This window comes from Schistocerca piceifrons, chromosome 8 (genome assembly GCF_021461385.2).
Source record: "Schistocerca piceifrons isolate TAMUIC-IGC-003096 chromosome 8, iqSchPice1.1, whole genome shotgun sequence".
NCBI lineage: Eukaryota > Metazoa > Arthropoda > Insecta > Orthoptera > Acrididae > Schistocerca > Schistocerca piceifrons.
Genome location: NC_060145.1, coordinates 465,774,245 through 465,794,122, shown reverse-complemented (window position 1 = coordinate 465,794,122; position 19,878 = coordinate 465,774,245). Strand labels below are relative to the sequence as shown.

The window sequence follows — 19,878 nt, the reverse complement described above, 5'->3', positions numbered from 1 at the left end:
TTAGAATATCTTAGCAGTAGTGTATTTAGGTGCCAACGGCCTTGCCGCAGTGGTAACACCGGTTCCCATCAGATCACCGAAGTTAAGCGTTGTCGGGCTAGGCTAGCACTAGCATGGGTGACCATCCGGTCAGCCCAGCGCTGTTGGCAAGCTGGGTGCACTCAGCCCTTGTGAGGCAAATTCAGGGACCACCTGACTGAGAAGGAGCGGCTCTGGTCTCGTAAACCGACATACGACAGGAAGAGCAGTATGCACCTCCATATCCGCATCCGGTGACGCCTCTGTGCTCAGGACGACACGGCGGCCGGTCGATACAGTTGGGCCTTCGATGACCTGTTCGGACGGAGTTTAGTTTTAGTCCATTTAGGTGTTGCAATCACTTATCTCGGTACTCTATCACAGTTTCGAGCAGATTAAAATGTAGTACCAAATGATTTCCTTTTGTCAACGCGGCCCGTTGGCATTTTACCTGTGTGTTCTACCATAACTACGGGTTTGTATTTTCGATACAGTACACAAGTATCGTAGTAATTGGAGGGACTACAGGTAACATTGCCAGTATTAGCAGGGAAAGAAACATAAATGAAAGTGTGAGAGAGAAACTGGGATTCGACGACTTCTCTTTCTTTTTGGTTGTTTGTTTTGCAAATAATTAGAACGTCACATCGTTTAGTGTTAGTCCAGTGTGTATTTTATATACTTACAAATATATACATTATGTAAGTAATAAAAGTTAGCTGATCACGTAACTTCTGCGCTTTTATGTAACGAAATCAGTTTCTTCTGATTCAAATACGGTTTACATACACCAACATAACAAATCTAAGCAATTATTGTTCTTATTTTTGTACTCAACTGACCGATCTTCAACATGATCAAAGGCAAGAGTTTCCTTTTATTATTTGTAAATTCGAAAGTAATATAAACGTGTTTTATATAATCTCGACGAAGTATTTAAGTGATATTTGATATCTTTTCTTGGGCTGTGTGACAAATATCTATTCTTTTCTATTTTTCTATGCTATCCCTCTGGTCAACATTACAGATCAATAATTTTCGAATAAAACATGAATCAAGCTCGACAATTTCAATTTTGTTATGATAGTGTTTATTTTTAGGTGACAGACGGGAGGATAACTACGTACCCGTAACAAAAATGTACCGCCCGTACATATATCCTCACTCCCTTTCTAGGAGGTTCGCCTCCTCCGGTTTCTAGGGGAATGTAGGAAGGCACTTATCGCATACGAAACAAAGGGATTGAAATGATGCAACGTCCAATAGGTATGCAACCCACCTAACGTTCAGGTAACGCGGTTACCGTCTTATCTGACCAAGGTAACTTGCGATAGTCTACAGGAGTTTTACAAATATTATACCTACGTAATTGTGTCAGTTTCATATTGATCGCTACGCTGTAACTAGTGCTGCAAGATAGCCGTGGCCTGCCTCCATAACGTCATGTGTCAGAGGCTGTAGGGATGTGATCTTCCAATAACGCTGTGAGAGCAGAGTCAAGAAAGCTGTCCCAATGAAACATACTTCACTATTGGTCGCTTCTCATACAGTAGGTTGACATCTGCGCCCATATGCTGACTGTGGCTGGTGGCAGCGAGTGAGCCCACTGAGGTACCAGAATGCTGGTACAGCATAACTACTGCTGCCAGTGATGGGACCCTTCTGACACAAGACAAGTAGTCAGTTCCACAGAACAGCGACCTTAGGGCTGGACAGGCGTTCCCTGACTGCAGCGCAATGTGACTGGCTCCGGTGAGCAGACGCCCCGACACGAACCCGGGACTCTCCAAGGCTGACTAGTGTGTCAGGTGATGGCTTACGACGGGTAGCGTCGCCTCACAGATCCAGTTGGACGTCCGGAACCGTCAGTGCTTGCTGATGGGTCGTACGCCAGCAGCTTCCTCTGGCAGCTGGCGTTCCTCGATGTAGGCCAGCTACCTGTCCGCACGTCTACTTGGTGACTAGCGCTGAGACTGCAACGGACGAGTGCACAGCGTCGGTGGATGTCCTGCTGCCAACGCAGGTGCAAGTACTTGTATTTTTTGCGACTGGAGCGTGTTGACTGGAGCTTGCTCCCCATCACACAGCTGGATGTGAAACGTTGCTTTATGCAGCAGTATTGTCCACCGCTACGGTAGACTGCTGCATTGCACAACAGTAAACCAGCATTACTTCATTACACAATTGCAAAATTATAGAGGTGGCTAGCCCGCACATCCCACTCCTGAATGCTGTGCCCTATCTGAGACTGATGCTACAACACCTAATACAGTTCATAGAAACCTAATTTCTGCTGCTTCTTCCCTTCTTTTATCACTTCATCTCAGTGTCCGTTTTTCATTGGCATATAGTATTGGAAGTTTTGGATATTCCATTAATTTTCGTCTCTTGGCCCTATCATTAACCTTCCCGTAATACAAAAACTAACTAGGGATGATATAATATTCCTTTGTTTGTGTCCTCAACGTTTGTCCATTAACTTCCCAGTCATAATTATTACGTCATCCTTCAGGTTCTATCCAGGCCTACATTGTGTTTTCTATATTACGTTTTTTGCAACTTCCATTTCATAATGGGTATATATACTTCACACATGTTATATCTCTCTTCCCGTCTTGGCATCTGACAATTATTTTAGTCTCTCTCAATTCATCATTAATTTTTTCACAGCTTTAGATGTTACTTAATCGTCTATGCCACTATATAAAGACAAGTTGTCATTTAATGTTTTACCAAAGTTCTCGACCAGGTTCTTCACTAATTTACTTGAAATTTTTAGACAGTACTCTGATATATGTCTGGATGGACATAGGCTACACATTTAATCTATATGGCATATTAATATTTATGTACTGTATGCAAAGGAAAAATTTCCAGAGAAAGTCTTGGAAAGTTCTTGACCAGATTAAAACTGTGTGCCGGGCCGAGAGTCGAACTCGAGACCTCTGCCTTTCGCGGGCAAGTGCTCTACCAACTGAGCTACCCAAGCACGACTCACGCTCCCTCCTTACAGCTTTAATGCCGCCAGTACCTCGTCTCCTACCTTCCAAACATCGCAGCTCTCCTGCATACCTTGCAGAACTAGCACTCCTCGATGAAAGGATAAACTTACAAACAGACATACGTTACTTTATTTTAATATACACAAAAGAAAAATACTGTTAGCAAGATTCTCCGAAAGTTTTTAACCGATTTACTTCTAATTTTGTCACACTCTAAGAAACGTTCAGATTGACAAATACTACATATCTTTTAAACATGTACATAAACATAATCTGTAACTTAAAGAGGACTGTTGTTATCAAAAATCTCTAAACATTCTGGATGATTTTTTCCTGTTTTTACACTATGCTGCAAGAAAATTTGGATGAACATATAAAACATTCTTTTTAAATATATATAGCATATGAAGATATATGTAATATATGAAAGGGAAATGATCTAGCGAAAATGTCTAAAAGTTTTTGATCAATGCATTTCAAATTTTTACAGAATCCTCTATCCAGAATTCGGACATGCATAGGCTGTATTTACAGAAAGAGGAAATTTAATTTAGCAAAAATCTTGAAAGTTCTTGACCAACTTACATCATAGGTTTTTTTTCAGGCAATTTTCAGCAGTCGACACAAGACTCAAGTACGAAAAACACTTAAAACATTTCACTTGTCATGAATATTGGAAAAAAAGCATTGAATAGTTTAATCCACATGAAAATCTCAATAGAAATACTTATTCACAGCATTTATAAATGCAGCAATCGTGCTATTCATATTCAAATAAACGTATTCCTATGAATATGAATTGGAGGATATGTGTTTGTCTTAAGATTTTCGAATCTCCAAGCTACTACTGTATTTTTGTATTCTGTAGACCATCTGGTATTTTTAGACGTTTCGTCTTCTTAAATCTTTCTAATCTTGTTCTATATTACCGCATAGATACCTTATGATTCTCCGCATTAATCTTTTAAAACTGTATCTCGTATTATACTGTTATAACAGTCGTATCTAAATTTACCGTTTCCATTCATTTGATGCATTCTTTTGTTTCAGATAAAACTTGTTTAGTTAATTTTTTGTACGACCAAATAGTGGTTTGTGTCTGGTTCCATCCCCTAAAACTTGCATGAGGACCCAGTTTTTGATCTGAAACGCGGCAGTCAGTAACTGCTTGTATAACGTCGTTGTAACTAACGAGGTAAATGGCTAACTCCCATTCCGAAGAGAATCCTTGACCGCACACATTTCGCAGACAAGTTGATATTCCACATACATGTGACGTCATTGATTCCATCGATTAGGAAAGAACCTTTCATTGATAGGCTAGTTTTAGCAATTTTAAAAACGTTTCTGAATGGATGCATAACAAACGAAACGTATTTTGCACGAGAATAAAGGAAGTTTTTCATACACTACCCGAGAAAAAGGTGAAGAACTCAAAAGAAACGGACGGATGTTACTGTAACTTCATGTAAGGAGACACCTCCGGTGGGTATGTAAATGATGATAGTTGCAGTTACCTAGGTCAGGTATAACGGCCACAGGACTGCATCAATGTTGCTTGTGTTTAGTGGTGTTATTAGGGTACAGAAAGGGCGTGTACGAAGTCAGATGGTGAGTGATCAATAGGAAGCACACGGATACACTACGTAATGATCAGACACGGCGTTATCAGCATCTGACAGGGTTTTCGTTTGGCTGGCACCTCAAATTGTGCAGTGTTTAGAGTTTTGGGGTATTGGAGGAGAGGCCAATGCTGCACAGTATAGGGAAATGAGTGTAGGCTATCAGTGGGCATACATTCAGTTTCTGATCTCAGCGTCACTGACTGAGACTTACAGTGTCAGGTTACACTCTTGTGCAATTTATCATCATGATCACCCCCCCCCCCTTTCCTCTCTCCCCAGAGAAGCATAAGTTATCGATCAAGGACATCCAGGGGAATCTTCCCACCTCTTCTCCGTATCCTCTCTCCCTCCCCTCGTCCACGTTGGACTTGTGAGTGGGTGGGATCGCTGTGAAGCTCTGCAGCATAAGGAGAGAATCAGGCTGTGTCTGTTTGTTCATAACAAATTACTTTAATTGTGTTAAGTGACATCACTTGGAGTCTGTTTGTTAATAACAATTTAATATTACGTGATTTTCGTCATTCAAGGCACCAGCAGAGACCACACCTATGCACATATGTAAATACACTCATTTTTCCACAACTGTATATATTTATCTACATTTTTCACAAATTTACCGGTTTCTCAGCATTTTCCACAAATTTGCATATTTTCCCACATTTTCATAGTTATTCGTATTTTTCCAAAATTTTATCGAATTATGTGAGTTCTGTCCCACCGTTCTCGACGCCACGTCTACATCATGTCACGACGGTACATAACGATGTGGCGATGTCGTGTCAAAGTCGTGTCACACAGCACTGGCACCATTTGGTTTCAGTCAATCACAATGTAGCAAGATTCCCCCAAAGTATCCGAATTAGTTATCGTTACTAAGCCACTCATTCAGCACTAGTGTGTGTGTGTGTGTGTGTGTGTGTGTGTGTGTGTGTGTGTGTGTGTGTGTATTGATAGAAATAATGACATCACGACAATTTAATGTCGTCATAGCAAATTGTATAAGCACTACAGTTTTACTGATTTCCAACCATAGGTCGTGTATATGTAATAAATATTACACCATGATACACAAACCCCTACTAAGCCATAATCACATTGTAAGGTGGCTATAGTTTCGCACCTTACAAGCACTCATCCACATACTTTCCCGTGATCTACAAACACAATTAGGTATCATGTGGCAGGTTCCGTATATGTGAATATATAAAGGAGACTGGCGTTGTCATGTACGTCTTGTAAATAACTGTTAACGCTTATTGCATGAAAGGTGACGGAGTGTCTTTATTATAAAAACGGCGTAATGAATGATTGCCTATACTAGTAGAGGTTGGAACGCCACTGGAAATGAAACGTATGTAAAGGTTTTTAATGTTATTGTAAATGTATCGTCCACTGCACTATAGAACTATCAGTGATCGTGTCTCCAAGTTACTGCTATATTTGTGAACAGTGGCCAGGAGAGCCACGGAAATGGATACACTGCAACACATCACAACGAGACTGCGACACCAGAAGAACAAAGACGACCACAGCATTCTAGGAAAGACTATGTAATATCAGTATGACCTTATTGTAAAGTTGTCTTTTGTAATGCCACTTGACCTGAAGATGAGGTTTAACCCTCGAAACATGTCGCTAAATAAATAAGTAATACAAGAGTTGACAAAGTTTGTGACTTGTAGCGGTAATTTAAAAAAAAAACCTTTACATATGTCTTGAGACAGTCATGGTCGGAAAATCGTCAAAATGGAAATGAAACGGATGGCGGAACTAAAGCCCTGGGTGGAAGGCCCACACGTGTGTTGGTCCTGCTTAAACACAGGAAATAGCAAGACAGACGTTGTAGCACCTAAGTGCTGGAGCACAATAGAGTCGCGACCGGCCGGTTTGTAGCCAAACCGGAAGGATTATACTTCGGAAATGCTGAAAATCTTGGATGCAGGTGAGAGGAACGAAGAAGCAACTCCTCGGAAAACACGCAGGCTGGGTTATTTCCAAGGATTTTTACTCAGAAGAGTACCATTGTAGGAGTATAGGTTTTTCCTCGCAAACTTTCCGCGCTGGAAGACAAAAGACGAAACGGCGTTCGGAAGAATCTGCAGAGAGAGAGAATATTCCGTGGTTTCGAGAATATGATTCGCTTTCGGAATTACGATGGTGGGGAGCCGAGCCTTGCTGGGAAGCCAGCACTGGAGAGACGCGGTCTTCCGTTTTGACCTCCCGTGTGTGACGGTCGCTCAGCATCAGCTTCTTGTTGGTACGGACGGACTTGCTGTCTTTGCTCTCACGAGATTTTATAAATGGTTCAAATGGTTCAAAGCACTATGGGACTTAACATCTAAGGTCATCAGTCCCCTAGAACTTAGAACTACTGAAACCTAAGGACATCACACACATACATGCCCGAAGCAGGATTCGAACCTGCGACCGTAGCAGTCGCGCGGTTCCAGAGATTTTATAGTTATAACGGTTAGGCACTGTACTGTTGTGAACTTATACGATTCTGGACTTCACCTCCGGGCTAGAAGTCGTCGTTGAGTACGCAGCATTCAGTGATTGAGAGCACTTCTTCTTCCTCTACTTACATTGAGGCGTTATCTGAACTCCGTCCTTGTTACTGGGAGTTCGCGTTTCTGGTCTGTAGAACACAGAGAGGAGAAGACAGTATTAGAGTATAGTAGTCAGAAGACCGCCTTCAGCCGTCCTACTCTTTGAAAGAGTTTATTTTGTGGCTGGAGTTCTTCCATCGTCGCAGACGTGTCCGAGAACCATCACTCCGACGCACCGGACGCAGTACACACGGTGATATTGCTAATTGCTTTGGCTTATTAGGAGCTATAAGGCTAAACAGCTGTGAGCACGTAGAATTTGTTTCCACTGCCGTTGTACTCCATTGTAGATCATCTTTAAAAGTAGTGTCTTCTTGTGTTTGGTACATAGATGATGTCACTCATTTCGCGTTATTTATATTAGATCGCGCAGTCATAATAAAAGGGCAGAGTTGTTCAATGGAACAGTAATTTTAGTTAGGAAATATAAAAAAAATTGCAATAAAGATTGTTTTTAATATACAATAAAGGTATTGGCAGAAACGAACTTTATCATTTAGTAGGATTACTTGCCTTCATCATTCACGCATTCGGGAGGACGACGGTTCAATCCCACGTCCGGCCATCCTGATTTAGGTTTTCCGTGATTTCCCCCCCCATGAATCATGGACCTTGCCGTTGGTGGGGAGGCTTGCGTGCCTCAGCGATACAGATAGCCGTACCGTAGGTGCAACCACAACGGAGGGGTATCTGTTGAGAGGCCAGACAAACGTGTGGTTCCTGAAGAGGGGCAGCAGCCTTTTCAGTAGTTGCAAGGGCAACAGTCTGGATGATTGACTGATCTGGCCTTGTAACAATAACCAAAACGGCCTTGCTGTGCTGGTACTGCGAACGGCTGAAAGCAAGGGGAAACTACAGCCGTAATTTTTCCCGAGGGCATGCAGCTTTACTGTATGGTTACATGATGATGGCGTCCTCTTGGGTAAAATATTCCGGAGCTAAAATAGTCCCCCATTCGGATCTTCGGGCGGGGACTACTCAAGAGGATGTCGTTAGCAGGAGAAAGAAAACTGGCGCTCTCCGGATCGGAGCGTGGAATGTCAGATCCCTTAATCGGGCAGGTAGGTTAGAAAATTTAAAAAGGGAAATGGATAGGTTGAAGTTAGATATAGTGGGAATTAGTGAAGTTCGGTGGCAGGAGGAACAAGACTTCTGGTCAGGTGACTACAGGGTTATAAACACAAAATCAAATAGGGGTAATGTAGGAGTAGGTTTAATAATGAATAGGAAAATAGGAATGCGGGTAAGCTACTACAAACAGCACAGTGAACGCATTATTGTGGCCAAGATAGATACGAAGCCCACACCTACTACAGTAGTACAAGTTTATATGCCAACTAGCTCTGCAGATGACGAAGAAATTGAAGAAATGTATGATGAAATGAAAGAAATTATTCAGATAGTGAAGGGAGACGAAAATTTAATAGTCATGGGTGACTGGAATTCGAGTGTAGGAAAAGGAAGAGAAGGAAACATAGTCGGTGAATATGGATTAGGGCTAAGACATGAAAGAGGAAGCCGCCTGGTAGAATTTTGCACAGAGCACAACATAATCATAGCTAACACTTGGTTTAAGAATCATGAAAGAAGGTTGTATACATGGAAGAACCCTGGAGATACTAAAAGGTATCAGATAGATTATATAATGGTAAGACAGAGATTTAGGAACCAGGTTTTAAATTGTAAGACATTTCCAGGAGCAGATGTGGACTCGGACCACAATCTATTGGTTATGACCTGTAGAATAAAACTGAAGAAACTGCAAAAATGTGGGAATTTAAGAAGATGGGACCTGGAAAAACTGAAAGAACCAGAGGTTGTACAGAGTTTCAGGGAGAACATAAGGGAGCAATTGACAGGAATGGGGGAAAGAAATACAGTAGAAGAAGAATGGGTAGCTTTGAGGGATGAAGTAGTGAAGGCAGCAGAGGATCAAGTAGGTAAAAAGACGAGGTTTAGTAGAAATCCTTGGGTAACAGAAGAAATATTGAATTTAATTGATGAAAGGAGAAAATATAAAAATGCAGTAAATGAAGCAGGCGAAAAGGAATACAAACGTCTCAAAAATGAGATCGAAAGGAAGTGCAAAATGGCTAAGCAGGGATGGCTAGAGGACAAATGTAAGGATGTAGAGGCTTATCTCACTAGGGGTAAGATAGATACCGCCTACAGGAAAATTAAAGAGACCTTTGGAGATAAGAGAACGACATGTATGAATATCAAGAGCTCAGATGGAAACCCAGTTCTAAGCAAAGAAGGGAAAACAGAGAGGTGGAAGGAGTATATAGAGGGTCTATACAAGGGCGATGTGCTTGAGGACAATATTATGGAAATGGAAGAGGATGTAGATGAAGATGAAATAGGAGATACGATACTGCGTGAAGAGTTTGACAGAGCACTGAAAGACCGGAGTCGAAACAAGGCCCCCGGAGTAGACAACATTCCATTGGAACTACTGACGGCCTTGGGAGAGCCAGTCCTGACAAAACTCTACCATCTGGTGAGCAAGGTGTATGAAACAGGCGAAATACCCTCAGATTTCAAGAAGAATATAATAATTCCAATACCAAAGAAAGCAGGTGTTGACAGATGTGAAAATTACCGAACTATCAGTTTAATAAGTCACAGCTGCAAAATACTAACACGAATTCTTTACAGACGAATGGAAAAACTAGTAGAAGCCAACCTCGGGGAAGATCAGTTTGGAATCCGTAGAAACACTGGAACACGTGAGGCAATACTGACCTTACGACTTATCTTAGAAGAAAGATTAAGGAAAGGAAATCCTACGTTTCTAGCATTTGTAGACTTAGAGAAAGCTTTTGACAATGTTGACTGGAATACTCTCTTTCAAATTCTAAAGGTGGCAGGGGTAAAATACAGGGAGCGAAAGGCTATTTACAATTTGTACAGAAACCAGATGGCAGTTATAAGAGTCGAGGGGTATGAAAGGGAAGCAGTGGTTGGGAAGGGAGTAAGACAGGGTTGTAGCCTCTCCCCGATGTTGTTCAATCTGTATATTGAGCAAGCAGTAAAGGAAACAAAAGAAAAATTCAGAGTAGGTTTTAAAATCCATGGAGAAGAGATAAAAACTTTGAGGTTCGCTGATGACATTGTAATTCTGTCAGAGACAGCAAAGGACTTGGAAGAGCAGTTGAATGGAATGGACAGTGTCTTGAAAGTAGGATATAAGATGAACATCAACAAAAGCAAAACGATGATAGTGGAATGTAGTCGAATTAAGTCGGGTGATGCTGAGGGAATTAGATTAGGAAATGAGACACTTAAAGTAGTAAAGGAGTTTTGCTATTTGGAGAGCAAAATAACTGATGATGGTCGAAGTAGAGAGGATATAAAATGTAGACTGGCAACGGCAAGGAAAGCTTTTCTGAAGAAGAAAAGTTTGTTAACATCGAGTATAGATTTAAGTGTCAGGAAGTCATTTCTGAAAGCATTTGTATGGAGTTTAGCCATGTATGGAAGTGAAACGTGGACGATAAATAGTTTGGACAAGAAGAGGATAGAAGCTTTCGAAATGTGGTGCTACAGAAGAATGCTGAAGATTAGATGGGTAGATCACATAACTAATGAGGAAATATTGAATAGGATTGGGGAGAAGAGAAGTTTGTGGCACAACTTGACAAGAAGACGGGATCGGTTGGTAGGACATGTTCTGAGGCATCAAGGGATCACCAATTTAGTATTGGGGGGGAGGGGGGCAGCGTGGAGGGTAAAAATCGTAGAGGGAGACCAAGAGATGAATACACTAAGCAGATTCAGAAGGATGTAGATTGCAGTAGGTACTGGGAGATGAAGAAACTTGCACAGGATAGAGTAGCATGGAGAGCTGCATCAAACCAGTCTCAGGACTGAAGACCACAACAACAACAACGTGATTTCCCTAAATCGCTCCAGGCAAATGCCGGGATGGTTCCTTTGAAAGGGCACGGCCGACTTCCTTCCCCGTCCCTCCTTAATCCGGTGAGACCGATGACCTCGCTGTCTGGACTCCTCCCCCAAACAATCCAGTCCAATCCTCCATCATTCATTTATGTTTGGATTGAGATCCTAGGATCTGATTCAGGGGTAGTCAGACAGGGTCAAATCTTCATATTAGCGTTTATTATTTTCCGTTGCACACATTTATTTTACACACTCCTGGAGTAGCATCTCGGAAGATCACTAGATTGTGTGATGCCGTAATTTGTGTTAAACGAGCAGGTTTTTGGAAATAATAATGACGTCAAGATGAATTTATGTCATCATAGCAAAATTTTTTTACCAGTTTGCAATCAAATATACGTTATGTGCTTATAAGAATCGTACGGTACGTGATTATAAGAATCAAGTGGGGATACATGTAGGGAAAGCATCCCCCCGAGCAGCTGCGGCCGCCACCGAATCCCTGCCTGTGAATGAGAGAGCGTCCCATGACTGCCCAGCACTACGTGGAACCGTCTCCCCAGGAATGGCAGAGAATTTCGCAATATTTAAACGATGTGTATGTGCAATTGTCTCCGACGTGACCGATCTAGTGGCTGGCACGAAAGGCACTGCTGCGGAATCAGTCTCTCAGGGAGGGGGCACTCCGCCATACCAGAACAGTCGTGACTTACCGAAACCTAGACCTTCACCAGCGGAATTCTGCACGCGACTTTGCGATTAACCGTTGCAACCAGTTTAAGCAACAAACACCCTTCTCCCCTCCCTCTTTCTCTCTGGATAAATAAGAAACAAGCTCCCCTCCGTTTCCCAATCATCCTGGTTAGCAACAGCAGGGATCAACCTAAGTTCCAGGTGGAATGAAGACACATGCTGTTTGCAGCTTTTATTTTTTCGTTCACTTTTGATCGCGGGAAGAAATAAAACAGAAACTAGCATTTCCTGTTACTGAAACCGACTGCATAAATCGAAATAGTTTCTCCCTCAGACGAATACAACTTTTTTGCTCACTATCGTGACACATGCTGACGTTCACACTACTCGCTTTATAATTGCCAACGGGTTCCTGCGCGTATTCACTGATGACACTCCGCGATATTCCCTTGTCTCGAAGTCCCTGCGTAATTATATGTTTAATTTCATAAAATACTTATGCATTCCACGGGAGGTAGATGTAGATTTCTGAACGAGGCGGCAGCGTTCGTATTTCATTTACTTAATGGAATTCCTGTAGAGAAAAAGGTGTATGTTCCAGCTTTGTCGAGATTAAACATAAGCGCAGGACAATAAAAGGAGGCACTCTGGTGTGTTAGTCGCTTCAAACAAAATGGGCGCGACTCCGATTTTCATTTCTGCGGGTAGACTTTCACTCCATTTACTATATTCCTTGGCAGAGGGAGAACGTCCACTAATAACAGTTGGAAGCTCTGTTCATCTTCGTAAATCCGTCCGTAGTGCAGTGTAGTGATGACAAAATTCTGGATTCTTCACAGCGAAAACCAGGCTTCGTCGCCTGTCCAAGACAGTTAACAGTGCAACGTAACAAACCATTTACCTTCGTTATCACATGAGAAACGAGAGTAACTTTCTGTTTGTAGATGGTGGTCGCTGCAAATTAAATTGTTCGGAACGTAATAATTGACATCCCCCTCACTAGTAGGAAATGTATTGTGGGGAGAACTAGTCACAGCCAACAAATATTTTCTCCGCTTAAGAGAGAGTAGCTAGTCTCATGTGTAGGACACACACTAAGCATTCGTGTACAAAGATGTTTAGAAAATTAGGAGCTCGAACTATGTCTTAAGATACGAGAGAATTTTAAAAAGATACGAAAATTTCCGTTTTTTGGCAATAATTTTATTTATTAGTGTACATTAATATTATCTCCTCAAAGTAATCCTCATTGTATGTTACACACTTATCCCAGCGCTTCCTCCAATCCCCGAAACAATTCTGCAAGTCTGTCTTTGAGATATCACTTAGCTCTTTCAGCGATATGCTTTTTAATCTCATCTAAGCTTATAAAACGATGGGACTTTAAGGTTCTCTTTATTTTTGACGACATTAAAAAAGGCACATCTGGTGAGTATGGAGCCTGGAACACGATTATAACATTGTTTTTCGCCAGAAATTCCCCGCGAAAGCCATGAATTGTTTCGATACACATCCAGGTATTTTCATCGGATTGCTTACCTCAAACTGTAGTACCCGTTATTGATCGTTTGACCTGTTGGCAAGAACTCACGATGCACCACGCCGTTAAAATCTAAGAAAACAATGATCCGAATTTTCACATTCGACCGCATTTGCCGAGCTTTTTCAGGGCGTGAGAACCCAGAATGCCTCCAAATGGCTCTGAGCACTATGGGACTTAACTTCTAAGGTCATCAGTCCCCTAGAACTCGGAACTACTTAAACCTAACTAACCTAAGGACATCACACACACCCATGCCCGAGGCAGGATTCGAACCTGTGACCGTAGCGGTCGCGTGGTTCCAGACTGTAGCGCCTAGAACCGCTTGGCCACCCCGGCCGGCCAGAATGCCTCCACTGGGACGACTTGGTCCAATTTTCGACATCACACCCGCACACCAATGTTTCGTCACCTGTTCAATAGTTCTGCTACGTTGTTGACTTCATTTAGCGACTCCTCAGCAACTTCCATTCGCCGTTGTTTTTGCACGAAATTCAACACCTTTGGCACAAATTTTGGTCTCCACTACATGACTCAACTAAAACGTCAACGTCATCAGCTGCTTCTCTGATTGTGATTCGGTGATCGTTTATAATTATTTCTTTGATTTTTTCCAGGTTTTCATAGGTTGGTAATGCGCTGGGGCGTCCACAACGTTTACCATCTTCTTCACAGCCACCTTGGAAACTTTTATACCGCTCGTAAACCCTTGTCTTACTCACAATAGACTCACGAAAAGAAATAATCAACACTTCTAAAACTTTGTTACATTTTATTTTATTCTTATAACGATTTATAAAACAAATGAATAATCACCCAACGTAACCGAATCCGTGTAACCATCTTAACAAGTGACGATAGACTAAACATCCAGTATGGCTACCAGTATAGAGATACTTCTCGGATATGTTTATTAATACAACAACAAAAAATCGTGCGCATAGGACTAGTATAACCCGACAAATCACACAGTTCACGCTACTTTTTGAACACACCTGGGATGCACGTGATTCAAGTAAAACTGTACACCGCAGAGTTTTCTTATAGGGTGAGAGACATCATAATTCTGTTTCCAAACCAAATTAATTCTGGAAAATTCTTCAGAAACTGACGAACAGTCTTCTTTCATAGCTAAATTAGTTCCAGAGATTTCAGTCCCAACTTCGCTTTCTCAGACGGAACTACAGAAATTTCGGTTCTTAGTATCGTAGTTCTGAAAGAACGGATTCCAGCTGCTTTTCGCTCTTCAAAATCTGATTATATGTCCGCAGAAATTACAATATTTACTACTTAACATTGTTTTGTTTTGGAAAGGAAACCCACTGCTGTCTTATGTGGAAATTTGTGTAGTTTGAAAGGTTTATACATTAAATTAAATAGTAATAAATCACAGTTACTTCGGTATATCACCCACTTGTTGCATCTTTAAATGCAAATATAATGAAAATTATCGTTCCGTCCGGAATACTAACACTTTAAATATCTTAGTATGCAGGACACATGAGCGGTGCACATGATATGGTTCCCAGAGGTTGTGTTATTCAGAAAAACGCGGGAAAGCCATTGCATAACAGTCGAATACAGCCTTGCGCAGTGATAGTTGTGCAGTCGAGGAGAGAGGGTATTGTATTATGGCGGAGTGAGCAGCTTAGATAACGGAGGTGCCGCACAGAGGTAGTCCATGTTGTGTAGCCTGAAGATGAAGGACGATTTTTCAGATCATTGTGCAAAGAAAAAGCACTTCAGAAAAAGGCAACGTAGTTTGAGTCTTTTATCTGCAAGCGCGAGTTCAGTAATTATTGCTGTGCACAGATTTCATTATGTATAAAATACCTACGTGGTGATAATCAATGAGAAATATCAACCACGTCTTCACTATTCTAATTAGCTCTCCTCCACTTTGATTGGTTAAATAGTATTGTATTTGGAAGTCAAGATAACAAAATTTTGTGACAGAAATATTTTGTAGCAGCGGACAATATCGAGTATAAAAACGCGGAGAGAGAGAACGCTGATAATCCGTAGTACTAGGAATTTCTTTTGGGCCGTTAAAAGCCATGAATTTCAAAGCACTTCCATTTCTCATTTATAAATATTTCATAAAGCATATTCCTACGGTCGTAGGTTCGAATCCTGCCTCGGGCATGGATGTGTGTGATGTCCTTAAGTTAGTTAGGTTTAATTAGTTCTAAGTTCTAGGCGACTGATGACCTCAGAAGCTTAGTCGCATAGTGTTCAGAGCCATTTGAACCATAAAGCATATATTCCACTGTACAAAGAATCATGTTCGGTAAAATTTGCATTGTCGTGCCTTGCACTTTTACGTGAACAGTTATAAATAATTTTGAAAAGAGAAACTAAAATGTAATTTTCTTTAACATCAACTTAAATAAAATACCCATAAGAAGGCAAACTGACGCGCAGTGTTTCATTTCAAATCATCGTTAGCATTTCTGCCTGAGCAGAGTGAAGGTATCCGTTACAAGGTAAGAATTTGTTGTAGGGCCTAAATGAACATTATTTACATAACACTGAGAACAGTTTTCAATTAGAGAAATTTCGAGTAAATTCAACAGATGCGTTTTGGTAACAGAGCTCATTTATATTAAGCTACAGTTAGTCATTCTGAGTAATCTTGTGAATCGTTTTTTTATGCAATCTAATTTACAGACAGTCATGTACGTTTCAAACTAATTAAAATCAAATTCCTATAAATTAATGTGCATGAATTAGTTCATGTTGGAAAGTAGGGTAGCTACGCCGATGCTATATCTCAATCTGTAATAGGAAGTTTAGAAGTCTGACAGTTTTCAGGTTGCTAGTGAAATATTCAGTTAAATACACTTTTAGCGTACGACCAACACTATACAGAACTTGGCGCGTTAGGATGATTCACCAGTTTGTAAATGTAACGGTTCAGCTCCGGTTTCCGACAGAGCATTCAAAGAAAGCTATACGTCAAAAATTGAATGGACTTATAAAATAGGGACGTGAGGTCTAAAAATTGTTAAATAATTACATCGAGTTACGAGTTAAATGTCAACTTACTTTCCAAAATTACGTCGGAAACACCTACAAAAAGGAAATCACAAAAGAATCTGGTCCTAACCACTTTGTAAAACTTCCGTCGAGTGTTCGAATTGCCCACACACAAACGTTTTCAGTCACTGGACACAATGAAGAGGTTCCCTCGATAACATTTCACATTCAGCAACAACGCAATGATGCAGATCTTCTTCGGTCGTCAGAACGCCCTATCCGGCGACCAGAAAAGCGCTGGGCAGTACTTTCCGTACCCACAAGGGACAGGTGAGTTGGGCACCCATAGTTCTAATGGTGACCCGTGGTCTAGGGGTAGCGTCTTTGATTCATAATCAAAACGTCTTCGGTCCCGGGTTCGATCCCCGCCACTTCCTAAATTTCGATAAATAATCAGCATTGGCGGCCGAAAACTTCCGGCATAAGAAGTCAGCCTCATTCTGCCAACGGCCTTGTCAAAGAGGGCGGAGGAGCGGATAGAGGTTCAGGGCAGTCTCTTGTCCTAGGGGTGGGAAATTGCCCCTAAAGGCGGAAGAATCAGCAATGATCAACCACATGAGGATGCAGAAGGCAATGGAAACCACTGCATTAAAGACACGTAACATGTATCCACAGGACATGTGACCTGTAATTGAAGAACTGTCATGATGATCTCTCCATTGGCAAAAGATTCCGGAATAGTCCCCCATTCGGATCTCCGGGAGGGGAGTGCCAAGGGGGAGGTTACCATGAGAAAAAGATTGAATAATCAACGAAAGGATAACGTTCTACGAGTCGGGGCGTGGGATGTCAGAAGCTTGAACGTGGTAGGGAAACTAGAAAATCAGAAAAGGGAAATGCAAGGCTCAATCAGTGAAGTGAAATGAAGTGGAAGGAAGACAAAGATTTCTGGTCAGATGAGTATCGGGTAATATCAACAGCAGCAGAAAATGGTATAACAGGTGTAGGATTCGTTATGAATAGGAAGGTAGGGCAGAGGGTGTGTTACTGTGAACAGTTCAGTGACCAGGTTGTTCTAATCAGAATCGACAGCAGACCAACGCCGACAACGATAGTTCAGGTACACATGCCGACGTCGCAAGCTGAAGATGAACAGATAGAGGAAGTGTAAGAGGATATTGAAAGGGACGAAAATCTAATAGTCATGGGCGACTGGAATGCAGTTGTAGGGGAAGGAGTAGAAGAAAAGGTTACAGGAGAATATGGCCTTGGGACAAGGAATGAAAGTGGAGAAAGACTAATTGAGCTAGTTTCAGCTAGTAATAGCGAATGCCCTGTTCAAGAATCACAAGAGGAGGAGGTATACTTGGAAAAGGCCGGGAGATATGGGAAGATTTCAATTAGATTACATCATGGTCAGACAGAGATTCCGAAATCAGATACTGGATTGTAGGGCGTACCCAGGAGCAGATATAGACTCAGATCACAATATAGTAGTGATGAAGAGTAGGCTGAAGTTCAAGACATTAGTCAGGAAGAATCAATACGCAAAGAAGTGGGATACGGAAGTGCTAGGGAATGACGAGATACGTTTGAAGTTCTCTAACGCTATTGATATAGCAATAAGGAATAGCGCAGTAGGCAGTACAGTTGAAGAGGAATGGACATCTCTGAAAAGGGCCATCACAGAAGTTGGGAAGGAAAACGTAGGTACAAAGAAGGTAGCTGCGAAGAAACCATGGGTAACAGAAGAAATACTTCAGTTGATTGATGAAAGGAGGAAGTACAAACATGTTCCGGGAAAATCAGGAATATAGAAATACAAGTCGCTGAGGAATGAAATAAATACGAAGTGCAGGGAAGCTAAGACGAAATGGCTGCAGGAAAAATGTGAAGACATTGAAAAAGATATGATTGTCGGAAGGACAGACTCAGCATACAGGAAAGTCAAAACAACCTTTTGCGACATTAAAAGCAACGGTGGTAACATTAGGAGTGCAACGGGAATTCCACTGTTAAATGCAGAGGAGAGAGCAGATAGGTGGAAAGAATACATTGAAAGCCTCTATGAGGGTGAGGATATGTCTGATGTGATAGAAGAAGAAACAGGAGTCGATTTAGAAGAGATAGGGGATCCAGTGTTAGAATCGGAATTTAAAAGAGCTTTGGAGGACTTAGGGTCAAATAAAGCAGAAGGGATAGATAACATTCCATCAGAATTTCTAAAATCATTGGGGGAAGTGGCAACAAAACGACTATTCACGTTGGTGTGTAGAATATATGAGTCTGGCGACATACCATCTGACTTTCGGAAAAGCATCATCCACACAATTCCGAAGACGGCAAGAGCTGACAAGTGCGAGAATTATCGCACAATCAGCTTAACAGCTCATGCATCGAAGCTGCTTACAAGAATAATATACAGAAGACTGGAAAAGAAAATTGAGAATGCGCTAGGTGACGATCAGTTTGGCTTTAGGAAAAGTAAAGGGACGAGAGAAGCAATTCTGTCGTTACGGCTAATAATGGAAGCAAGGCTAAAGAAAAATCAAGACACTTTCATTGGATTTGTCGACCTGGAAAAAGCGTTCGACAATATAAAATGGTGCAAGCTGTTCGATATTCTGAAAAAAGTAGGGGTAAGCTACAGGGAGAGACAGGTCATATACAATATGTACAACAACCAAGAGGGAATAATTTTATGTGACGTTGCATGTGAAAGTTGCTGGATTTGGACGGATTACTCCTGTAACTGAAATATCAGATCTGAAGATGGTTCTGAATGAACCGAAACCGGTCATATGAATAATAAAAAAAAATTTGCAATCAAGACGGATTTTAAGTAACATAATAGAGAGAGTGGACGATCAAGAACGAAGTGCTCGTAGTAAGAAGGGTGTAAGACAAGGCTGTAGCCTTTCGCCCCTACTCTTCAATCTGTACATCGAGGAAGCAATGATGGAAATAAAAGAAAGGTTCAGGAGTGGAATCAAAATACAAGGTGATAGGATATCAATGATACGATTCGCTGATGACATTGCTATCCTGAGTGAAAGTGAAGAAGAATTAAATGATCTGCTGAACGGAATGAACAGTCTAATGAGTACACAGTATGGTTTGAGAGTAAATCGGAGAAAGACGAAGGTAATGAGAAGTAGTAGAAATGAGAACAGCGAGAAACTTAACATCAGGATTGATGGTCATGAAGTCAATGAAGATAAGGAATTCTGCTACCTAGGCAGTAAAATAACCAATGACGGACGGAGCAAGGAGGACATCAAAAGCAGACTCGCTATGGCAAAAAAGGCATTACTGGCCAAGAGAAGTCTACTAATATCAAATACCGGCCTTAATTTGAGGAAGAAATTTCTGAGGATGTACGTCTGGAGTACAGCATTGTATGGTAGTGAAACATGGACTGTGGGAAAACCGGAACAGAAGAGAATCGAAGCATTTGAGATGTGGTGCTATAGAAGAATGTTGAAAATTAGGTGGGCTGATAAGGTAAG

General features: G+C 41.4%; 1 protein-coding gene and 1 pseudogene across 1 annotated transcript in view; one reads left to right on the top strand and one right to left on the bottom strand.

Annotated features, from left to right (window-relative positions):
* The window catches only part of LOC124712462 (protein qui-1), a 1,341,285-nt gene that overhangs the window by 562,067 nt on the left and 759,340 nt on the right, over positions 1-19,878 (bottom strand). The window lies entirely within an intron of this gene.
* On the top strand, positions 32-149 carry LOC124712677 (annotated as a pseudogene).